Here is a 16,511-nt window from a genome sequence, read left to right as displayed (position 1 = left end):
ATCCACATCTAAATTAAACTAATGGTCTGGGTGCTCATCAGAGATAGAAGTGGTCCAGTCATTGGCATTAAGTATAGGGTGTTGTTCACCCAAACCATGAAGGTGTCTTCTTCAGGACACTAATTACACCCTGTGTTCAACTGACAGGTGCTTCTCACCCTACTGATTGCAAAAGTGACCAAGGTGTGAGTTCTCAGGACCCACCCTGTAGATCCACATTTAGTCAGATGGATCCTGGCACTGGAACAGGCCCTCCAGTGCAGTGGCCCCAGCACCAAGTCTGCCAGAGCTCAGGCAGTGTTTGTACAATGCTTTCAGGCACAAGGTGTGATTTTTTTAGGGCTGTTCCATGCAGAGACAGGACTTGGAGTTCAACAATCCTTGTGGATCCCTTCCAGTCCAGGATATTGTACAATTCCATGATTTTATGATCTCATGTCCAGAAGTTTTCAGAACGTGGTAGCTGCTTAGGCAGGGTTGGCTGGACTGCAGCTCCACCAGGATCGTTGCCTTAACCAAGAAGAATTTGCTGACTCTATCCTTTGAACTTCTCAGGACACAGAGTGTTACCAGCTGTGATGGCAATAAAAAGGATGTGTGTGGTAGGGGTCTTCAAAGCACTTGGCAAAGTTCATACAAAGACAGCGTCGTGTTCTAAATAGTTGATTGAACTGGTTTACAAGTTACTGGTTCCAGTGAGGACTTTGTTCCTTGGATGTCAGAGGAGAAAGTCATCTTGTTTGTTTAGGTCTGTTGGTGGCTGTTACCTGACCACTGCCAGTGCTCCCAAAATTGTTATGATGTGGGCCACAAGAGATCAGGATCAGGGTTCCTTCACACAGCCTTGGCTGGGAACTCCAGCAAAGCCTGCAGAGAAAGTCAGCCTGTGTTGCAGGAGCCACTTCTGACTCAAAACTCAGAGTTCTGTCCAAGTTTAGCAGTTGTGCTCTCTGGGGTTTTCACCTCTTCACGTCTCCTTCTAGGCTCATTTTCTCATCTGCATGGTGTAAAACACCATGGGATCTCCCAGTGCTCAGAAATGGGATGATCTTTCCATCACAGTTACCTGGAGCTGCATTCCAGCCACCAGCTTGTCACTGGAAATTTTCATGCCATGCTGCTCTCTGATGCCCCACATTTCCTTCAAGCTTGTGGGATGTTTCTGTGCAACCCTGGCTGTAAGTCCCTGCCCAGCACGGACTATTATTACACTGTCTGCATCATTCATTTACGTGGCTCATTCGAGACAAATCAAATAACCGGGTACTGCCTCATGCTGCAGCTTAAATTAGAAAGAATAGACCACAAAAACAACTGCAGCGGTAGCAGAAGTGGCTATAAATAAAGCAAAATGTTTCTCTTAGAAACCTTTGTGCCACAGAGGGAAATTGTAAAAGTGGTCCAGGATATTTTTGTTGCTGCTTTTTAGTTTGAAATTTCATCGTTGGAAGCGCTTGCAGACGTAGAGCGTTGTGCAATGTTTTCACTGCAGTATGGCAATTGCTAAGATTAGCACGGTAACAGATCTTTTCAGAGTAAATTGCATATAATTAATAGGAAGCAGGAGGAAAAAAAGGAATAATTGTATTTAATCCAAATACAAGTTCAGTTCTCCCAGAAGGTGGAATCAGCACTAAGGCCATGCTGAAGACATGCCTGTTCCTTTCCATTCCATTCAGCTGGGTAGTAGGCAACAATTATGTGCCCCTATTGCAAATTCTAATTTCCAATTTATTTCAGCAAAACGCAGGGATGTTCAAGCTGGAATTTCTTTTAGGCCTTTCCTAGCAATGGTGGAGATTATTGGTTTGTGCTTCTGGCTTGTCTCCCATCCAATGTCAAAACAAGTTAAAGCATTAAAACAACATTTCCCTGTGAAAGGGCTATAAAAAATCTGTGCAACACAACTTGCATTTTGACCAAACCCTTTTGGAGTTCATGGTTAATAGGGGACCTAGGTATACAGCAGGTTGAGGGAGGTGATTCTTCCTCTCTCCTCTGCCCTTGTGAGAGCCCACCTGGAGCACTGTATCCAGCTCTGGGGTCCCCAACAAAGGAGATATTGACCTGTTGCTGCGAGTCCAAGGGGGGCCACAAAGATGATCAGAGGGCTCTCTGCTCTGCTCTCTGCTCTGGAGACAGGCGGAGAGAGAGGGGGTTGTTCAGCCTGGAGAGAGATGGCTCTGGGGAGACCTTAGACACTTCCAGTACCTAAAGGGAACTTATAAAAGAGAGGGGGAGAGACTTCTCTTACACAGGCAGATAGTGATAGGACAATGGAGAAGGCCTTTAAATGAAAAGTGGAGATATTTAAGTTGGATGTTGGGAAGAAATTCTTTACTTACACTGGCACAGGTTGCTCAGAGAAGGTGTGGATGCCCCATCCCTGGAAGTGTTCAAGGCCAGGTTAGACAGGGCTTGGAGCAACCTGATCTAGTGGAAGATGTCCCTGCCCATGGCAGTGGGGTTGGAAGGAGATGATCTATAAGTTCCCTTCCAACCCAAAGCATTTGATGATCCTGTGACCTGTGCTGAAGCTTCATGACACGATGCATGATGAGCTTCCATCTTCCCTCCCACTAAAGCACCCAAATTTCCCAGTGGATCGTTGTGTGCAGCAATATGGAGGGACAAATCCACACACCTGCTTCACTCAACACATTTCTCAGCTCTTCACATCCCCACGCTGACATTCTTCCTTGAAGCTGCTGCAGCATCCCAAAATTGCCAGATGCACAGCTCAATAAAAGTACCACAATAAATCATTGCAGCCAAGGTTTCACTGAACTGCTGTTATTAATCATTAGCAATTGCTATTGCTAATTAATGTCATTACACATCATGACTATTAATCACAATCTGCTGATGCAAGACATATTGTCTCTTGTAGATAAGGAAGAGGAAGAAGGCAAGTGAGCAATAACCAAACTTGAAAATGATGATGGGCAGCAGTTGGCAAATTCACACTGCACACTTCATGCTAAAAGACATGAGACAATGTCCCTGCCCTGGTTGCTGCTTCTCAGCTGTGCTTGGGCAATGCCATTTGGCAGGAACCCACAAAAACTGGGCATGTAGATTTAATATATCACTTAGTATAAGACATTTTTTGATAATACAAGCTCTTTAACCATGAGAGAATGAGACTTCCATTAAACTGTCTCATCCATAGCACTACACTGCTCCCCACTCCCTCCCTAAGAACACCCCAATGTTATCTTGACATCAAAGTCTTTCAAAAAGGGTTAAACTCTTCAGTTCCAATACAAGCTGTTGGACTGTGTGCAGAAATCACTGAGGAAGTGCCCATGACCTTTGCCAGGTAGAACGTGTGATTAGATGACCCTACAGATTGTTTGATCCATGAAGTCTACAAAATGCTATGGTGCAGCAAATCATAAAGTGCTGGGTCATTAGGATGTGTTTGTCATTAGGATTTAAACACTCATTAATCACTTTCTTTTTTTTCATTATAAGGAAGGAAAGGGAGATTTCCTTCATTTTTTAGTTTAATCTCAAGTGAAAATTTAAATGCAAGAGTGGAATCAATTCTGTAGTTCACAAGATTGATTTGTCCCAGACCTGAATTTGCAATATTCCCCCTTAAGCAGGAGTCAGAGCTGCAAGCACTCCAGCACTCCTGGTTTCCCTGCAGCACAGGAGAAAGCTCACAAAGAGCCTTCAGCTACCTGTCTTCACTTCACATTACCTGCTCAGCAATGAAATCTCCAAGCAGGAAGCTCTTGGCAGTGTTTATACAGCAATTCCCTGCAGTAGAAGCCTCACAAAGGCTCAGGGCAAAGGGCAGGACATATCTGCTGGCGGGCGTGCAGACTCTGGGGTAATGGGTTGCTGAGGATGGTCATGGGGAGGAGGAGTCATCCCTCTGAAACAGGGTACTTCTGCTGCATGTTTGGATGGCCACGTCTCCATCTGCCACGGAAGAAAGGGCTGTTGGTCACAGTGGTGAGCTCATTAAAATGAGATCAATAGAGATTTAATCTAATGCTGAGGATTACTTGAAGTGGAATGCTCAATTAAGTGTGGAGGAAAAAAAAAGTAACACATCAAATGAATTGCCAGCTGATTTCCCTGCTTTATTTGGAATTTAGCCCAATATCGAGGAGGGCTGATAAGCTAAAGCAGAGCTGTGAAAAAACAGCTGATGCTGGTGGTAGTGGTCACCAAACACCAGTTAAATGTGCTACATCATTACTCACACATTTTGCAGTGAACTCCACAGGTACATAGAATTTTGCTGGGATTATATACTTCCAATTTCCACTTCTGTTCACACCAGTGGCTCTAAAAATATTTGAAAGCTGCTAAGGTGAGGATTTGCATAAGCAGGATTTGCCATGGCTTTTGGAAAATTGTAAGAGTTAAGTGCGGTGAGTGCTACAAAACTTGTCTTTTCTTTGCAATTCTTCTGTAATCCAGCCCATTTCTTCCTCTCTGCTTCTCCAACCCCAAAACTGAAACCGCTGCCACCTCCCCAGCTTCTTCACCTCTCTGAGCAGCAGCCACACAGGGACAAAGAGGATTCTGTTTTGAATGAAACATTTTATTCTCAAGGCATGAAAATGCGGGACCAGGCAGAAAGCCAAGAAGCAAGAAAAGAGAAATATATTCATTAATTAAAACAAGCATTGCTTGCTTTGAACTACAAAAATCATGTTATAAAAAAATGGAGCAATGAGTTCCTGGCTTCTGGAAGAGAAGAACATGCTCCAGTCCCACCAAGCTGCATTGCTGCAGGAGCAGGGAGGAGCACAGGATGCATTCCCCAGACTCCGTAACTGGCAGGCTCAGGGCCCCCGTGCTGCTCACAGAGAGAATTCATCCCGACACAAACAGCTCTGTAGCCCGTTGGCACAATATCACAGCAGTTTTTCCTTCCAGCAAGTCACATTTAATCTTTGCCCAGACATTTCAAGGCAGAGCTGTCTTATTTCTCCCATTAGGGCAGGACACCTTCCCACGCCATTCTCTGAAGTCATAGTTTTTGGGAGATAGCAGGATGAGTTCCAGCCAGTCACAACTTCCCTTGTGAGTCTTCTTCTCTTCTTCTAAGAGCCTCGCCATCCCTAAGGCTTACGATTGCCTCTAAGAAGCTCAGTAATTTGCCATCCTGAATATTCTGCCCAAGCTCCCACACTCTGCCCCCCTCAGTTAAAAACACCCCGAGGCTGCCCATTGTGAGCAGCAGATGAAGCAATGCTGCCTCTGAGGTTCTCCATGTTCCTTTGTGTCCTGGGTGGGAAAGGCCAAGCACAGAGCTGTCTTCTGCTGCTGGCTGCCACATGGCCCTGTTTCTTTTCTGTTTATCACTGTTGTTATCACTAGTTATCACTATTATTGTCATCTCTATTTATCTGTGGTCTGGGCTGTACAGCAGGAGTTTCCCTTCTGTTTCCCCCATGCTGTTCCACATACTAAAGGGGGAATTTGTTTTCTAGAGTGGATCATGATGGGATCAAGGGTGGAAAAGCCCAAGCAGCACCTGTGGCTATAGATTCCTCAAGTTAAAGCATTAAAGCTGACTTTGGTATGTTTTGTTGCAATTTCCCACCAACTGGGAACAATAGTTTTGCAGACCCCCAGCAGCACTCCTTTCACTCTCTGTTCTTCTGCTCTGCAAAGTTTTTCTAGAACTTTTGACAAAGCTTTTTTGAACTCAGAATGACAAGAGCCGCACAGGCACTGGGGGGTTGCATTACCCCATCTGACCCCAAACTGGTCAAAATGCCTGTGGTATCTGTAAGCTCCCCTGACATTGCCCACAGGAGCCTCTCAGCTGATCCTGCAGAGAAGGAACTGTATTCATCTAGGATTATAATGCAGAAGATGTTCAGATCATCACTCCACATCAATGTCTCTATAGCAAACTGGCAGAACAGCACAAAAAACCCAAACCAGATGTGCTAGAGTGAAACAGAGAGATTTGATAGAAATTTCTTTCAAAGTCTTCTCATGTGTTTATATGGAGGAAGAGCATCCTGTACCTGTGAGGTACAGCATCCTGCCTTATTCTGGCACTGCTGATGTCATGGGACCTGCTGAGCCTTGAAAGTACCCAGCAGAGACAGTGAACCTGCCACAAGAGTTTCAGTGGCAAAAATGCCCCCACCAATGCTTCTGGTGTCAGCACATGGTCATTAGCTTGTAAGTCTGGGCTCCAAAATAAGAGTGACATTTGAAACACAAAAAAAATCCTACATTTCTAAGCTCCTTAACCCCACGATGAACACACTCCACATACCAGCAGATGTGATACTTTCTGTGGCATGAATAGACATGCAAATGGAATTTAGCAGGACCTACTGCAGGGTGCAAGGCAGAAAAGCTTGAGGGACTCACTAGTTGAGTGATGGTGACTACAAAACCCAGAAGGCTTTAACTCTGTACAAATAAAACAGATAAATTCAAAGCAAACAGTACTACCTGGAAAAATGGATAAATTATGAGGAAAAAACCCACTGTGTGATTTATATATAGCATAGATCTGTATGCTTGGGCTTTTTACAGTCATAAATCCAAGGCTTTCTGTAATATTCTGGCAATATTTTTTCCTCAGGGTTATTTTGAGACTGTTAGGGACAGGGAGTGCCCAGTTTTGATGAAGAGGAGGGTTGCTGGTGCAATTCCACCCTGACCACGCTGTCCCCTTGCAGTGGCCAAAGGGAATCGGCACCAGCCCCAATGCCTGTGTGATGTCTGTCAAGTGCCAGGATCAATATCTTCATACAGAAATACCACTGTGGCTCAACACTCCTTTGGGCAGCTGAGAAGTAACTGATGCTTCCATTCTAGTCCAGCACCAGGGGAAGCTTTGCGACATGAAGAAAAATGCCCGAGTGTTTTCAAGGAGAAGAGTAATCCAGAACTGGTGCAGAACCTGGCAGGTCTGCACAGCCTCGAGCACCCAGTGTTGTCCCTGGTCATGCAACTCTTTAAAAACAAGCAACTTTTTGCAATTATTCGTTGGCACTCCATGAAAAGCAATGCCTCCTCCAATTCTTTCTTTTTGGCGTTTTTTTATTGAAACCAGGCACTCAAAAAAATCCATTTCTATTGGAAACAGGACATGAGGACAGCTTTTGCCTGTGTGGCAATTTTCTTTTTGTGATTTGCTCCCAGGGACAGCCTATTCTTCTCCAGGACCTGAACAATGAAGGTCTCAAACAAAAACAGCTCACACAGCTGGGGAAAGGATGCTGGAGGTCAGGGCTCCTCCCTTAACCCCTGGTGAGGTCAGTGGGATGGGCTGTGCTGGTCCTGCTTTCCTGGGTGAGACTTCACAGGGAGCTGCTTCACCAAGCCCCAGGGTGGGAATTCCAAGGTCTCCTGCAAGATGGGGTTCATGGTGCTCTCAGACCTGTGGGGTTCAGCCCCTTATGCTGCAGAGAGGTCACTTCCACCAAAGTCAGCCCTGAGCTGAAGGGCTCCCTCCATCACCCTAATCTGACTCCTCTGTAAAAGTAATTTTTAAGCCATAGTTTAGACTTCCTGGTTCTGTTGGGATTTTTAATATTTTCTAAGCCAAATCCACCCATTTAGGAAAACACACACATACAGAAATTCACAAATATATATTTTCTATGCAGCTCTGGAACACTTAATAACTCTTTTTTTCCCCCTCCTTTGGACTCTATGCCCCTTTTTAACATGGAAAACCCATTTGTCTACCTCACTGCATACTGAGTGGATAAATACATTAACTACTTAGAAGCACATTGGCCTCTTTTTTCCCAGTCAGAGCAGCAGCCTATCTGCACCTCAGCCAGACTCCGGAAAATCAGTGAACCACGTAAACTACAGCACCGTGGAGAGACTGGAGTGAGCTAATGCTCAGTTCATACAAACCACGTGGTTATTGAAACTCAGGATGAAAAAGAAATCAGTGATGGAGCCAGGTAAAATTGGCACTTTTCAGTGTATTTGTGTAGTTAAACTCCTATTTTCTCTGGCTAGGCAAGACACAAATGGCAGAGACTGTCATTGCTCTCTCCATTTTTATTTCCTCCCTGTCACTCAGGGCCAAAATGCCTTTTTTTTTTTTTTTTTTTTTTTTTTTTTTTTTTTTTTTTTTTTTTGTTGGAAACTTTGTCTCTTCCACCAAAAGGTCGTGCCTGGTGCCTCCTCTTGCTGCTCTGGAGCCTTCCTGCCTCAATTTCACAGGTGCAGACATTTTCATAAAATAGTAGTGAGCAAAATCCCCAAAACAGCCACCACAAGTAGATATATTTCCTTCTGCCGTGTAACTCGGGAAGGACCTTACACTTTCAGGACAATCATTTCAGTCCCTGGAATCTTCCATAGTGGGAATTCAGCAGGAGCTAAAGACAGTTCTGTCATTTTCTAAGATCACGGGATTCAAGTGTGCAACAGAGCAGATTCTTGTGGCTTCAGCTGGCATCAGCTTACTCTGAAATCTGGATGCTGATGCCCTACAGGGGAGTTTTTGACTAAAGGAATGGCCCAACATTAGGCATCACTTAGCTGGGGGTGGCTGTGCCATTATTTGTAGATAAAACCCTGAATGCTTTCAACTTGCACTTAAAGGGCTTCATGACAGAAAACAGAAGTCCAAAATAGTAGAAAAATTAAGGATTTTAAGCCTTTAATGTGAGAAGAAGTTTTACCCCAGTCTCCAAGTGTACAAACCTGCAGGTATGCATTTATGCTATTGAAGTTGAGGGGAAAATTCCCCAGTGATGGTAGAAATAGAGATTCCTTCAAGCTCATATACCAAGAAATCTCAGTGCTCTTGATTTTAAAAGAGTGTGTCTGGAGCATGAGCCTGCAGTTCAGGATGGAGGAATATGGAGATGCCCTGAGCCTTTTACCTGCAGCACTATTTCATATAAAAATCCATTTTGTGACAGCAGAAGTAACCTACAAGCACTGGAGTAGCTCCATCCCAGCTTGGAACTCCATCCTCACCTCTTACATTTGTGTACAGCTAGAAGCCATAATGGAAGTATCCCATTCCCAGTGAGCTGCTATCACAAAACCCTGTTTATTTTTTTCACCCACTGTGTTTGCAAGTGGGACATTTTGGTTCTTTTCTTCAGTACATTTAACATATTTTTATTGCTGTGACAGAAAGGAGCTCACTATCATCGATGCATCGATACCTGCCCCACCTCCGACAGATGGCAAATAGAATATATGCTTATCTTACAAGCCAGGACAGCATCAAAAATCAAGTCAGCACTGGAGGGTTTGTTACCTTCTGGTAATGTCTGTGTGAAGAATGCAAGAGAAATTCTGAGTCCCTGAGCAAACAAAAAAAAAACCCCTGCCTGCAAGGACAGCTCCCCCAGTGCCTCTTTTTGATGGTGACAGCCCCAAAGCAGGTGACAGCTGAGCAGACAAGCACAGGGCTTCATTTCTCTCTTCAAAACAGAACGTGAAATGCAGTCACTTCTGTGGTCAGGGGCCACCTGTTACTCCTAAACTTTTTAATAGCCTTCTAAACTGGAGCCAGCTTCCCCTTTGATGTAGTGCTGCTTTCATTAGTACTCATTCAAGGTGAATACCTGATTAGCCATGGGGAGCTGGAGGGGTTTATTCTTTCCCTTTTTCTTTCAACTTTCATAACACTTACTACAGACAAAGAGCCCCCGTGCCCTCCCCGTGTTAGAAATAAAAGAAGTGGTGTTAGGCCAGAGTAAGTGAGTTTGTCCATGTCTGGCAGATAAAATGAATTAAATCTCACACACACAGCTGAACTTTTTGTACAAGTTTTTTCCATGCTAGACTTTGTGATGATTTCAGTCTTTTGGGGCTCTTCTCTCTCTCAAATCCAGGGCAGAATGGCTGGGGACAAGCATTTCAGTGCCCCTCAGTGCAGTGATTCTTATGCATGGAGACCATGAGGGATTTGTGAGCACACAAGGTCTTACTCCAGGTCTGAATTCTATGCCTGTAGGAACTGAGCTCTGCAGATGGATGAGTTTCAGCAAAGTCAAGGCTCTTTCTTCCAGTTTTCTGAAACAGACCTATTGACTCACTGGGAAATAGCCCTTCAGAAATGCCAAAGAGACCCTAAATGTCTTTTTATCCCTCCTTTCCCTGGGAAAGCACTGCAATAAGAGACAGATTGTCCAGTATTTATATGTGAGTTCAAGTAAAAAGAGTTGTAATTTGGGGAAAAAGGTAAGAAAGTTTTGTTTACCAGAGAACTCCTAAGAAATAGTCATTGGACCCCTTGCAAATACTTCACAGATTTCTCTCTTTGATTTTCTTCATGATTTTGAAGACAGAAGACATAGTAACAAGTACTCAGAGGCTCATGGAGATGCTACAAGCTGTTGACTGAATTTTAGGCCAGTTTAGACATCACTCCTTCTGCCTTTCCAGAGCCCATCAATGTCTCATTCTAGGTAAGTTCAATTATTGGTGCAAAGGGAAAGAAACTTTCTTCTGCTTTGGAATCATAATGTAACCACAACAGCAAGCATTTAAAGAGCTATTGTGCACAGGAAATGCCAATTTGGTCTTTAAAATACCACATTACAACCAGGCAATGGACACATGGGGAGTGACTTGCCTTTTGCCATTCAGCAGAGCTGAGATGAGGATACAGGTCCCCTGAGGGGGATGTAGTGGCATAGCTAAAGGCAGCTTTACATAAAACCTCCAGCCTTTTCCACAATATTTTTTCTTTTCAATATATTTCTGATTTTGAACTTATTTTTTCCATTTCCTAGTAACATGCCAGGACTCCAGGGCCCAAAATTCTCATCTACTGGCTCTAACATGGGGTTTGACAGCTCATGAGATTCCATACAAAAGCACAGAGCCTGCTTCTCAAGTGTATCTTGCTGGAAGCAGCCTCACCCAGCAGCCTGCTGTGTCTGCTCCCTGTGGCAGACAATGCTGCATCATTCCAGGAAACAGTGTGGAACACTGAATAAACTTTGTATAATCAAGTATCACAAGTGTTCTTACCAGCATCTCACAGATTCAGAGATTGCTTAAAGGCAGGAAGAACCACCAGCTCAATTCCAAGAGCGCACAGTACAATCTCCTCCTCTAGCCCTGTTCCCAACCCAGTTACCTGGTGCTTCCCTATAAAGCACACAGGCACAGATGGGACGTCACCCCTTGGCTTCTTTTGGATAAACAGACCACACAAAGCACCTACATCTGGCTACAAAGCATTTCTGATGATCCTTGGGGTTGTCTCCAGCTTCCCCCTTCCACCAACACCAGCTCGTCCCAGTCTTCAACCTTTTCTAAACCTGAACATACAAATGGGATGCAGCATTTCAGCCATCAAAGGCCAAAATTCCCCTTGAGCTGCCCCTCAGCTTTGCCTGCCAGTGTGGGGATAGTGTAGCTTTGCACCTAGTCCACTTTAATGTAGATTCTATTTGTCCCAATCAAATTATTAAGTCATTTATCTCACACTGAGTGACAGCCTGCCTTTTTAGCAGGATGGGATTTTAATCAAAATTGCCCTCTCTCATCACTGTGAAATCAAGGTGGCTGGTCAGCTGGTAAAATCCTCTTATAGAAAGCCCAACTTTCATTCTTTTTATGCTGCTTAAATCCTAGGAAATTATCCCTTTGGAGCTACCCAATATATTCATTACTGTGCAGGTCCATCCTCTGCCTCTATTGAAACGGAGTCCCAGCCATATGTTCGTCAGATACCGTCAGCTTCCAACCAATCTGTCAGAATGGAATCTGAAATACTGTTATCTCGTGTGGGGTGCAATATCTCCTGGGCTAGAAAATGATCACACATCATTTGAGGAACTTCAAATAGATTTATTTCCGGTTATATGAGACTTCCAGCATACATCTTTATGATTGAAATCTCCCATTACCTGGTATTTCTTTCCATTTATTACGGATAAAAGCTCTGGGGGCAGCTCACCTCTTAATGTGAACCCATGGTCTGTAATCCTCTTTACAGGCACCACACACTCACCTTTCACTATATCCCCCCCAGCTTTGATAGTTACAGCTTTAATATCTCTGCATTTTACACTAAATGGGTCATGGTCTCTTTTCTTTTCTCTTTCCACCTTTTCTCTTGGGCACACACTGCTGTTCACACACAGGTTGTAGTCAGCAGTTTTAATGCTCCAGTCATACAAATCAGCCTCCTCTCACTCCATTTTGGCAATTATCTTCAATTTCTTTTAATTAACAAGCATTTGCAATTCCTGTCATTGTCAGAAACATGAAGAATAAAGGAGCAAAGTGTTCATAGAGCCACAGGAAATTAAACAATTTGCTTGGGCAAGTGAATTGCCTCAATGGATAAAACAAATCTGCCAGTGGCATTTTGGAAGTTGATTTTAGGCAAACCACTGCCTCTGTCCTGCTGTACCAGGCAATGTGATTGAGGAGTGCTATTAAACATTGTCAGTCAGACATCTGGGGAATAATTAATAAAATTCATAGAAGAAGTAGGATAAAAGTAGAGAGCTGCAGAGGACTCTACAGCATCTGCAGAAGATATTCAGAGCCAACCTTCTGAGCATCCTGCTCAGAGGAAAACCCTTTGCTTTTGTTTGGGCCTCAGCAGGAAAGGATGTTTATAGGCTGTGTCTTTTAAAGTACACCATGACTGAGTCAGAGCATGTGTTTACATTTGGTTGTTGGGTATTTTAAATAGCAGCACAAAGTCCAAAGAATAAATTACTACAATGGGAAAATAAAGCAATGCAACTTGGTACTGATGCAACAAATTTTAGTGCTGCAAAGCTGATGGGCAGCAGGACAAGTCTGTGATTGGTGATACACCTGGTGCAGTGCATCTGCAGTGGTTTTGCTCACAAAGCTGAGCCCTGGCAGGTCAATGGGATGTAGGGGCAGAAAAACACACATGGTGGTATCAAACACCACCTTATCAATGGCAGGTTTTTGGTCCAGGGAGATGTAAACAGGCTAGAGAGGAGGTGTAGCAATAATTGCTCCAGGCATAGGAGGCAGCCATTCCTGAAATAACCAAAACTTCCTCAAAGTCTCTGAAAACATTCTTCATAACTACAGCAAGAAGGGAATGGGACCAGTTCAAAGAAGCACTACACCAGATACTGGTATCCCTCTCCCTGGTGGGGAGTAGTTCTCTCTTGGCAGAGCAAAGCATCTTTGAAATCCTCAACCAGACCAGGAGGAGTTAGACATCAGGAAAAACTTATTCACTGAGAGAGTGATTGGGCACTGGAATCATCTGCCCAGGGAGGTGGTGGAGTCACCATCCCTGGATGTGTTTAATAAAAGACTGGATGTGGCACTCAGTGCCATGGTTTAGTTAATGAGGAGGTGTCTAGTCATAGGTTGGACTTGATGATCTCAAAGATCTTTTCCAACCTCGTTCATTCTGTGATTCTGTAAAATCTTACTGTAGTTAATAGAATCATAAAACAGTTTGGGTTGGAATGGACTTCTAAAGTTCATCCAGGCCAACCTACCTGCAATGAGCAGGGACATCAACCAGATCAGGTTCCTCAGAGCCCTGTCCAACCCAGCCTTTAATGTTTCCATGGATGAGGGATCCACCACCTCGCTTGGAAATGTTTCCCTGTGTTTCATCTCCCCGTGAGCAAAGAATATCTTCCTCATAACTAATATCTCCATTTTTTCCTAACCAGCTTCCAAGAGCCTGCGCCCATCTCAAAATAAATTGGTCTCAACTTAGTGGAGAGGCTTGGACATTGTGAAACCCAAATGAATGGGCAGCAGAAACTGGTAAGAGTGCTGGAGGTGAAAACTTTAAATAAACTGGTCCAGTGTTTGCATCAGGAGGGCCTTGTGTGCTGTACACGATTACTTCCTTCTGTTATGTTTGTTTTATTCTGTATTTTTATACACCGCTGATATGGTGGAACCCTGACAAAAATGGATGTTAAAATGCCAAAAGGAGGAGAGGCTTTGCTGGAACCTTTGTAAATCAGTAGGAGCCAGGAAGCAGGGAAGCCATAGGCACTTCTGTTCATGCACAAGTTCCAGCCCCGAAGTGCTGGCTCTGGAAGCTGCATTTTAGCTAATCATGGAATTAAACCCATAATGGTTCATCACAGCTTTAAGCAGGTGCACTTTTAGCAAGGCTACTAATTGCCCTGAGAGAGCTGCAGCCCAAAAAAGCAAAGAGAGTTCAAATCCTTCTGTGAGGTACTAACACTCAGTATTAATTCACACAGAAGACCTTTTTTTGGTTGTTTTTTAACATGAATATTGTCCTTGGCATCCTATAAGACATGCTACATTCCCATGGGGATAAATGGAGGTTTGTTGCAGCTTTGACTGGTCTCTTGTCAGACACACAACATCTAATTCACTGCAGCATTTCTACTTGTCCTGCTCTGCTTGGATGAACATTCTCCCACCATTACACTGCTCCTTCTAGCTGGGAGGGTTCAGATCTTCTTTGATTGCTTTATCTCCTGTAAAGTAAATGAAAGGGTGATGGAGCTGGAGATTGGTGTGTGGCTCAGCCCCAAGGCTGACTCAACATGTCTTAAGGGACCTTTCTGTTTATACAGAATGGTATTGTGGGGTTTCCCCACAGGGAGCACCCACTCTCTCTCTCTCTCTCTCTCTCATCCCAGCCTGCAACTCTCCTATAAGTGTCTACATCTGGATTTGGTTTATGATTTAATCACAGAAGAAAAGCAGGATCAGGAAGGGTGTGGTTCATCTCAGCTTAAATTTGGTGCTGAACCTGCTTGGGTGAACTGTCCCTGGGACGATCCTTGCCATCATCAGTGAAAAGGGGAGTCCAGCTGCTCAGATGGGGCTGTTCTCCTTGTAGGCCTCACTTTTAAGTTAGGTCTGAGGATAAATGTAGAGACCTGGCCTCTGATTGTCCTTGCTGAGCTGGGAAAGAAAAATTCTCAGACACAGCACATAAAACACTTCCCTTCCCACAGCCTTTTCCTCTCCTGTGAGTGAGAAGATGACATTTATATTCACACAGCATTCAGTACAAGGCACCCCCACCCCACTTCATCTCTGGGCACTGCTCTAGTAAAAATAATAAACAGCTGAATGTGGCAGTGGGGTTTGGGAATGATTCCAGCTCACAGTTAAAGGATAGACCCAGTTATTCCTTGATGAATAACAGCATTTACAGAAGGCCTTTCACCCGGAGGTGCTCCACAAATTATAAACATACATTGCCACATCACAGAAATGGGTGAAACAGCCAACTTCAAAGTATCAGCTGGGAAAATCCCACCGCCAAGCCAGTGCAGGGAGACAGCCACCTGCCAGATGGCAAAGGGCCAGGCAGTCCTACACACAGGACTGCTGCTAGACTGGAGGTACGTCCAAGCTGCAAAGTAGACCACAGCATCATCTTTCTCCTCTCTGGAAATTATCTGTATGGTCTTTAAATTCCTGTGTTTAAACAATGCCACTCCCTCAGTGCCAAAGTTGAAACCATCCGTGTTTTATTGTGTTTCAACATGCCTGTAAGGTCCATGTGATTGTTCACCTTTATTTCCTCTCCAAACAAATGTTCCTCTCCATTTCCCTCACACGTGCTTGTGTCAGCCACAAATGATTGCTGGCTGCTGAAACTCTAACCAGTGCAAAGACTCAAAGGAGAAACTAAAAACATGCATAAAAGATGTATAAAACTGACAGCTAAAGGAATCTTAAAAAAGGTGACTCAGGAGTTTTAGCTGTGAGTGAGTCAGGAAAATTCAGCTGCCACAACTTGCTGTTGCACCTTTGAAAACCTGAGAGAGTGAAAGAGCCTGAACCTGAATGTGGAAGTGAAGAGTGTGCCCCAAGGGTGGGTAAGGAAGGTCTTCAAGCTGCCTACGTCCTGAGGACCCAGCACCTTCCCTCTGACAGCAAATGTGGGACTGAAATGTGCTCATTTCTCAGCATCACTGACCATCCATGTGTTTATCCATCTGTCTTTAGGAGCCTTGAGAGGGATCAGCAAAAGGAAACTCATGCTCCTATGAAGTGACATTTTTACAGAGGAACCACGGGATAGAAAGTTTATGCCAATGATTCAGAAAGAAACTTCAGCATCTAACTAGTATCCTTTAGTTTGTATCCACCAGTTTATATTGGGACTTTCTGCTTTTTTGACAACTCCTTGTCTGTCCCAGTGAAGATCAAGAGGCTTCAGAGCTGGTGGTGAGCAGAGGGGCTTTGCAACTGGGATTCTTCCCCTGTTTCAGGTAGCACAACACAGGTTCATTCATTCTCAACTGTAACAGACTGAATCAGCAGATAGCTGAGAAAGTAGCAGGACACCATTATTTCTTTATTATTCCCCACTCAAAAGTGAATGGGAAATAATAAATTTAAATAATTGGATGTAACTGTCCAAAGAAAAATGCAGGTCATGCAAAAATAAATGCTTCTTAAGAGTGTAGTTTATGAGACTACAAAATAATCACAGAAATTAAATATGGGAACCCCCAAATTTGAGACATCTAGAAACCATCTGACCACTTTCTTCCCCCTCCTAGTTTTCCCAGGGGTCTGACTGCACAGTTAGTTCTGCAAGGCCAGGTTTGGTT

General features: G+C 44.0%; 1 long non-coding RNA gene across 1 annotated transcript in view; it reads left to right on the top strand.

Annotated features, from left to right (window-relative positions):
• The window catches only part of LOC128806812 (uncharacterized), a 57,761-nt gene extending 41,701 nt beyond the window's left edge, over positions 1-16,060 (top strand). Inside the window, exons 5-7 of the long non-coding RNA XR_008436955.1 lie at positions 10,268-10,391; positions 13,620-13,716; positions 15,901-16,060. This is a non-coding gene — a long non-coding RNA (uncharacterized LOC128806812). The remainder of the gene's footprint in view (positions 1-10,267; positions 10,392-13,619; positions 13,717-15,900) is intronic.
• Positions 16,061-16,511: the final 451 nt, after the last annotated feature.

Source organism: Vidua macroura, chromosome 1 (genome assembly GCF_024509145.1).
Source record: "Vidua macroura isolate BioBank_ID:100142 chromosome 1, ASM2450914v1, whole genome shotgun sequence".
In the NCBI taxonomy this organism is placed as follows: Eukaryota; Metazoa; Chordata; class Aves; order Passeriformes; family Viduidae; genus Vidua; species Vidua macroura.
Note: the sequence above shows the minus strand (reverse complement) of the source record. Positions and strands in the feature narration are given on the sequence as shown.